The following is an 8894-nucleotide window of genomic DNA, read 5'->3' as shown; positions in this document are numbered from 1 at the left end:
TATTCAAAGTAGAATTTTTATACGTCGCTTAGGTTAAGACTTGGGTTCAACAGCTAATGAATTTTATATAACATAGTTAGAGCGTGAATTATACTTTTCATCTAATCATATTTAAAGTTATTTATGATTATATTTTTGTGTTTTTTCCATAATATGATCATTTTTGTAAGAGATAATTGCAGCAAAAGTCTCATACCTTTGAAAGACTAGTAGACTTTCTTCAAACATTTGATTTGTTGTAGTCGTCAACCATAATCTTTTCAAATGTTGCAGATGAAGCCCTTTTGGATAGTTTTCATCAACAATTCCGCCAATTGACCAATAATTTAACTTTGACAACATTTTTAATATTTTAAAAGGGGCAAAAAAGTTATTTTTCCATTTATCACATTAAATAATTAAATTTAAAAATAAGAAAAAAATCACACACATACACACACAATCATCTTTTTCCTCTCACCCCTCAATTAGAGAGGCTCGGCTCGTGGCGAGTCGAGCTCGTGGCTCGTTTTTCACTTGAAAAATAAGAAAAAATTTTTGATTTACGTGTAGGGCTAGTTAACCCACGAGCTCGGCTCGTTGCTCGTGGGCGAACTCGGCTTGGCCCACGAGCTCGTGTACTCACAAGCCACGAGCTCGTGGGCTGAGTCGAGCCGAATTACATAATCTATCAAATATAATTTTTAAATTAATTTCTATAAAGTAATATATTTTTATGATTTTTTTTTTGGAAGGTGAAATATAATAGTACTAAAAAATATAAAATAATTAAATTTTTATTAACTTTAAAAAATAAAATGTTATGGAGGCTTAACATGGAGGCCTCTATAATTATGGATATGGAAGCCTCACGGCCTCCAGAATTCTGGAGGCTCATGCTTGAGCCTCCGTGATTATGGAGGTCTCAACACGAGCCTCCATTTATTTTTTTCCACATTTTAGGACGAGTCGGCTCGTGGGCTCGGCTCGTTGGACGGGAACTCCCGCTCGGCTCGAGCTTGGGCTCGTCATTTGACGAGCCCGAGCAGCCCACGAGCCGAGCCGGCGAGCCGCGAGCCGGCTTGGCCCAATTGACATCCCTACCCCTCATCCAACCCTACCCCCACCTCAAACCCAAAATCCACCCAACCCCCACCATCTCCACCTCCACAACCACCTTCTATCGGCCACCATCATCCACCCCATCACAATCGCTATCCAACAACCTCCACCACCCTACTTATTATTCAATAATATAAAATTACTCATCAGAATTCAGTCCCCCAAACTAACACCATAAAAGGGGAAATCAACCATGAGCGTAAAGCAACAACTAATCTAGAATTATAGAACGGGAAATGATTAATCAAGAACCCAGATTTCAAATAGGAAAATCGACAGTTATGCACTGTTATGGCAGATGTGAAATCAAACAGCAAGTGCATTTCTTCGAAATTAACCGAGAAAAGTTATGCGAATATATAACTAAAGCTAGTTGGCATAAAAAAAAAGTATCTAGAATTTGCTCGATGACTAAGGTGTCTAGTAACCCGCAGATGATGCTTATTATTGGACATGAAGTTCAAATTGGATCAAATTAGTAAGGTATCAGGACCTTGGAATAGTATTATAAATTCTCTGTTTTAGTTTCACAAATTCTAACTTTAAGTATTTCTTTATTGAAATTTGGGTGATGGAGGTTGTTGGGTGATGATTGTGATAGGATAGATGATGGTGGCCGATAGCAGGTTGTTGTAGAAGTGGAGATGGCGGTAGTTAGGTGGATTTTGGGTTTGAGGTAGGGTGGGGTAGAGTGGGATTGGCGAGGGGTGAGAGGAAGAAGATGATTGTGTGTGTGTTTTAATTTTTAATTTTTTAAATTTAATTATTTAGAGTGTGTTTGACTGACATGGAAAATATCACCTAGAAAAGAAAATATTTTCCATCTTTTGTGGAAAATAAAAACCACCTCTACTTAAGGAAAATATTTTCTTTAAAAACAAGGAAAATTAGGCATATTTTCAAAAGTTGGAAAATGTTTTTCATGGAAGAAAATAGCAATCAAACACTCCAAGTAGAAATTTGGGTGGAAAACTAATATTTTTCATGAAAAATAAATGTAATCAAACACACCCTTAATGTGATAAATGGAAAGCTACTCTTTTGCCCATTTCTAAAATATTAAAAATGTGATCAAAGTTAAATTTTTGGTTAACCGACGAAGTTGTCGATGGAAACTGTCCAAAAGGGTTTCAATTGCAATGTTTGAAAAAGTTGAGAATAATACTGCAATAAATTAAAAGTTTAGGGAAACTCTCTGGGCTTTTATTGCAATTATCACTTTTGGCAAATGTGAAAGAATTAATCTAAATGTCCAGAATAGAGATTCATAGAATTGTGTCAGAATAGAGATGAAGCCGGGTCTCACACGTGTATAAAAAATTGGCAACAAATTGCGGGCCCCACATGATTGTGTCTTTCTTATAAGAATTCTGTAAGCCAAGCAAAGCTCAATGTGAAAATGTTGGTCTCAGATCAAATATCAACGATTTAAAGTACTGAAAACTGAAAAAGAAGACGAACACAAGAGATTTTCGCCACGAAGGCCCGGATATTCAATTTAAAGCCTACTCACCCGTTGAGCATCTACAAGTAGATATTACTCGTTTCCACTAAGAAATTTCTCAAGAAAAGTACAAATATATGAAGGAAACTCAAGTTCCTTAAATATTTTCTCTCGCCTTTCTTTTCAAAGTACAACGTAATGAACTCACAATCTGCTCTCTCTATAAATGCTTACAAATACAATATTCATAATCTTCACTCAGCGATTTTCAGAGAAAATAACACACAGTAAAACAGATCGAAGAAAAAACCATCAAGAAACCGGAAGAACCCTAGATACTTCCAGAAAACACTCAATCGTCCAGAAGTGAGAGAGAGAGGCTGTTATTTATATCGCATCACAAATCACATTGATCCAACGGCTGGGAATATGGTAGATGAATGGTCCAAGATCAATCAGAAAACAAAAGGTCATAGTCGTGTTAACCAATAACACGTTTTTAACTTGGGTCATTCAAATGACCCGATTTTACTATGAGGCCCAAACGAAACGTCCAGCCCATCAACATTGGCTGGAGTTCAATTAATAGTGAAGCACTAGCCCATATCCAACAATCTCCACCTTGTTGAACTATTCATTGAATCATTTTAGTGGAATCAAACACAACTAACATGTTTCATTTGCAATTGTTTCTGTCTCTAGAGCATGCAATTGTTTGATTAACATAGAGCATGCAATTGTTTCTGTCTCTAGTTATCTCCATTCCTAAGATTCTTTTTGCTTGAGCTAAGTCTTTCATTTCAAATTCTGCCATAAGTTTTGATTTAACTAAATCAACTTTAGATTTGTTGTGAGAAGCTAGAAGCATATCATCAACATATAAAAACAAGTAGACAGAATTAGGCCCACTAGAGCCTTTAGAATACAAACATGAGTCAAAATTGCTTTTAGAAAAACCTAAGTTTTGAACATATGAATTAAATTTCTTATATCATTGCCTAGGTGCTTGTTTTAGACCATAATGTGATTTTTTCAAAAAGTAAACTTTTTCAGGTTTGATATTCTGTTCAAAACCTTTTGGTTGATTCATATAAATTGTTTTATCAAGATCTCCATTTAGGAAAGCAGTTTTGACATCAAGTTGATTTAATTCCCAGTTAAAATGAGCAGATAAAGCAAGCAGTATTCTAATAGAAGTATATTTTGCAACCGGTGAAAAAAATTTCATTATAATCTATTCCTTCCCTCTGTGTAAACCCCTTTGGTACTAATCTCGCTTTGTATCTCTTTTCCCCAATTGAAGGATCTCCTTCTTTTATTTTATAAATCCACTTACAATCTACAACCCTTTGATATTTAGGTTTATTAACCAGAATCCAGGTTTTGTTTTTGGTTAAGGAGTTCATTTCTTCTTTCATAGCCTCCAACCATAACTTGGATTCTTTATAGTTAACAGCTTTTTCAAAGGTTGTTGGTTCAGAATTAATAGATTCCATTTCAGAATAGAAAGTAACAAACTCTTCAGTATTTATTCTAGTGGAAGGAATCCTATTTCTTATGGCCCTATCCCTGGTTAGTTGATAGTCTGAAGGAATAAGGATTTGGTTCTCAATTTCAGATTCAGATTTTCGTTGATCTAGTTCAGATTGTGAGGACTCCACCTCAAGAACATCATTTGACTCATCAGAGTGTTTTCTTTCAAGAAGGGTTTCCTTTAAAATGACAGATTTGGATTGATCCAGATTTTTAGAATCATTGCAAGGGAACATATCTTCATTGAAGATAACATTTCTACTTATTATAACTTTGAATCCATGTTGTTCCCTTACCCAAAGTCTAAACCCTTTTGATTTCTCACCATAACCTAAGAAGATACACTTTAGGGATCTGTTAATTTCCCTTCATTTTGGTGAGAATAGGCTGCGCAGCCAAATACTTTAAGTTTGGAGTAGTCTGGATTTCTTCCTGACCACATTGCTTCAGGGATATTAAAGTCAATGGCACTTGATGGAATCCTATTTATCAGATAGGTGGCAGTTTTTAGGGCTTCACCCCAAAACACCTTAGGCAGGCCAGAGCTTAGCAGCATGCATCTAACCTTTTCAAGCAAGGCTCGGTTCATCCTCTCGGCAATACCATTTTGCTGAGGGGTATAGGTAGTGGTTCTATGTCTTAAAATACCAGATTCTTTACAAAAAAGATCAAATTCATTATTACAGAATTCAAGTCCATTATCTGTTCTAAGAGCTTTTACCCTTTTATTTGTTTGATTCTCAATTAACAACTTCCATTGCTTAAAATTTTGAAAAGTGTCAGATTTGGTTTTTAGAAGGAATGTCCAGATTTTCCTTGAATAATCATCCACAATCAATAGGTAAAATCTGAATCCACTTTAGGTACTAACTGATGCTGGTCCCCATAGATCAGCATACAGGTAGTCAAGTATAGATTTAGATTTGTGGATACCCATTTTAAATGGTAATTTATTTTGTTTTCCAATGACACAATTTTCACAAAATTTTAAACTGTTAATATTATCTTTACCAAAGCATCCAAGCTTGTTGAGAATCATCAATCCCTTTTCACTAGTATGACCCAGTCTTTTATGCCATAACATAGTCTTATCATTTTGAGAATTGGTGACAGCAGATAGTTTTCCAACTAATGGTTCAGCATGGAGTGTGTAGATCCCATTCACTTTTAAGGAAGAGATTATCTCTTCTGAATCTAAATTTAGTTTAGTGAATCCTTTATGGATCTTGATTTCATATTTATTATCCAATTTTCCTAAAGAGATAAGATTTCTTTGTAGTTCAGGGACATATCTGGTCAAATGAAGCTCAAGAACATGGCTATTTTCAAGTAAGAGACTAACTCTACCAATTCCCTCAATTTTACAGGTCATGTCATTGCCCATTTGGACTTGACCACCATTGAGTTAATTAAATTCAGTAAACCACTCCTTCACAGGACACATATGGAAAGAGCATCCTGAATCAAGAACCCACTCCTTGGGGTTTCTATTTGTTGAAGTCACAAGGACAACTCCTTGTACTTCAGAATCATTGTTGCAAACAATGGCTGTAGAACCATCAAGGTTTGAATTACTTTTCATATTAGACATCTTTTTAAAACAGTCTTTTATGAGGTGACCAGTTTTGCCACAGTAGTAGCACTTCTTGGTTTGAGTTTTAGTTTTTGATTACCTCTTATTATGATATCTAAATTTGGGAAGTTGGGGTCTCCTCCCCTTTTGGGAATTGAAGTTGCACTGACTTTTCTTCTTAGTAGGGTTGAGTTTTTCTTTAATATCTAGACCTTCCCCAAATTTAGAATGTTTTGTCTCAGTTGTCAATTCAAGCTCTCTATTTCTTAAGGCTGAGACAATGATGTCAACAGTGAGTTCATCCCTCCCATATTCTAGGGCATTTCTAATTTCCCTATATTTATCACCCAAAGCATTTAACAAGGCAACAACTTGTTGGTCATCTGATAACTCTTCATCATAGTTGCTTAGGTCTTGAATCAATTTTGTGAATTTATCAATATTTTCTTCTAAGGTGGAAGAGATGTCAAATCTGAAATTGTGAAATTGTCTTAAAAGGTAGCACTTATTTGGCATTGTCTTAGTTAAGTATAGGGATTCTAATTTGGTCCATAGTACTTCAGTAGTTGTGGTTTCTCCTACTGTTCTAATCACATTATCAGACAAATGCAAGAAGATTGTGCTCCAAGCAATTTCATCTAGTTCTTGTCTCCTATAAGCACTAATTTCAGTACCCCATGTCCCAGTTAAGGCACCTGCACACCTCTGCTGTAACAGCAGAGCCCTCATCTTTTGACGCCAAAGATTAAAATCCCCAGTCCCCCTCCAAACTACTACTTCAAATTTATGTGTAGTAGACATGATTCACAGATAGATTCACAAAACAAGGAATTATGCAATACACTGAGTATAACATATTGAATTGATATAACCAAGCAGCAGATTGAGCAGTTTTCAAGATAGGACAAAAGTATTACATATCAAGAGCTACTATCCTACAATAAAAACATGCACATTACAGGATCCAGTTATACAATTTAAAAGGATTCAAGAGTAATGTATATATATAGCAACACAGTAATCACTAAAAGCAGAAATACCAAAAATATCAAATGTCCAGTTTAACAGGTTTAAGGGCTGATGACCCGTGAATCCACAACTTCCTCAGATTTTTAGATCTTCGCGGGAGATATTGGACAAAGGTAAGTTGAGGTAGGCCAATTACCTTAATAACCACGTCAAAAACTTCCACAGGAAACAGTGTACCTTATTAAGCACAAGTTATAAGTGTAAAAAGATTATACCAGAACTGAACACCAGTATGGTTTCAGTAAGAGATTACACTTGGAGATTTAGAAAACAGCTGAAGAATTTTGGGAATGTGATCAAATAGGCCACGAGTCACAGCGACTCAGCAGAACTCAGCACTCAGCTCCAACAGACTCGGAATGAGTCAACTCAACTCACCAGCACTCAGTAACGAGTCACGTTATCACCAACTCAGTGACGAGTTACGAGTCAGAACAGTTTGTAGATTCAAAGAACACCAAATTTTCCAGATCCAGAGAAGTTAGGGAATTTTACTTCGAAAAATTTTCAAATCCAGATATTTACATCCAAAAAAAAAAAAAAAACTTTCAGAGAAAACTTTTGGTGTTTAAGGATTCAATTTAATGAAAAATTGAATCAAACAGTTATTCCACAAAAGAATTTTTGTAAACCCGAAAGCTCTTAGGGTTTTAGCAAGAACAGTTTTCGAAAAAAGCGAAAAACTTAATCAAACAAATTTCCATCACTTTGATACCACTTGTTGGTTTCAGAATCAAATTATAACGATTTAAAGTACAGAAAACTGAAAAAGAAGACGAACACAAGAGATTTTTTGCCACGAATGCCCAGATGTTCAGCTTAAAGCCTACTCATCCGTTGAGCATCTACAAGTAGATATTGCTCGATTCCACTAAGAAATTTCTCAAGAAAAGTACAAACGTATGAAGGAAACTCAAGTTCCTTCAATATTTTCTCTAGCCTCTCTTTTCAAAGTACAACGCAATGAACTCACAATCTGCTCTCTCTATAATTGCTTACAAATACAATATTCATAATCTTCACTTAGAGATTTTCAGAGAAAATAACACACTGTAAAACAGATCGAAGAAAAAACCTTCAAGAAATCGGAAGAACCCTAAATACTTCCAGAAAACACTCAATCGTCCAAAAGTGAGAGAAAGAAGCTGTTATTTATATCGCATCACAAATCACATTGATCCAACGGCTGGGAATATGATAGATGAATGGTCCAAGATCAATAAAAAAACAGAAGGTCATAGTCATGTTAACCAATAACACGTTTTTAACTTGGGTCATTCAAATGACCCGATTTTACTATGAGGCCCAAATGAAATGTCCAGCCCATCAACATTGGCTGGAGTTTAGTGTGCAGAGTTCGATTCCCCGCAAGGTGGAATTGATTTTGTTGCAAGCGGGAGTTACCATATGGGTTAACAGTCTTGGCCTATCCATGTGCTCTCCACCCTGGCTCCTGGGAGGCACATCCTGCGATTTACCTTCTCCACGATGGCCCAAGGCAAATTCGTGGGGGCCCTTAAGGTTGGGGTTCAACCTTTTTAAAAAGATACATTCTATGCAACCTTCCCATTATTAGAGGAAGACAAATTTATTTCGAGAAGTCACAAAGATAGGAGGAATTAGTGGCTGTTGGCCGGTTGACCCGGCCAATTTTTCAAACTGGCCTTTGACCAACGAAAAAAAAAAAAGGCAAAATTATAAAAAACCGTGAAAACCAAAAAAAAAAGAAGAGATTTCCAATTTTACCCTCACTTGAAAACGAAGCAAAGCCGAAGGAGACGGGAAAATACTGTAGCACAGTCGACCCAGACACCGACAAATAAGGAAAAACAGGATACCCACTTGGCCAAAATCCCTCTGAAGAAGGTAAGAAATTTATACAAAAAAAAACCATGTTTATATTTTTATTTTTGGAAAAAAGTATGATTTTCTACATATTTTTTGAGAAATTCATGTGTAAATGTGGAATTTTGGCAACATATTACTTGGGAAGGAGTGGAGATCTCCGGAAATGGAGTTTTCCGGCGATCGGACATCAAAAATGCATGTAAAGGGCGACTGGGCGCCGTCTGGGCGCGCCCAGTCGCCCCCGACGCCCAGACGGCCCAGTTATCTGGGCCGTCTGGGCGTCCCCCCCAGTCAACTGGGCAACCCAGTTGACTGGGCGCCTCTGCCCAACTGGGGCGCCCAGTCAACTGGGAAGCTGGGCCGGTC

The sequence above is a fragment of the Olea europaea genome, unplaced genomic scaffold (genome assembly GCF_002742605.1).
Source record: "Olea europaea var. sylvestris unplaced genomic scaffold, O_europaea_v1 scaffold3307, whole genome shotgun sequence".
Taxonomy (NCBI): Eukaryota; Viridiplantae; Streptophyta; class Magnoliopsida; order Lamiales; family Oleaceae; genus Olea; species Olea europaea.
Note: the sequence above shows the minus strand (reverse complement) of the source record.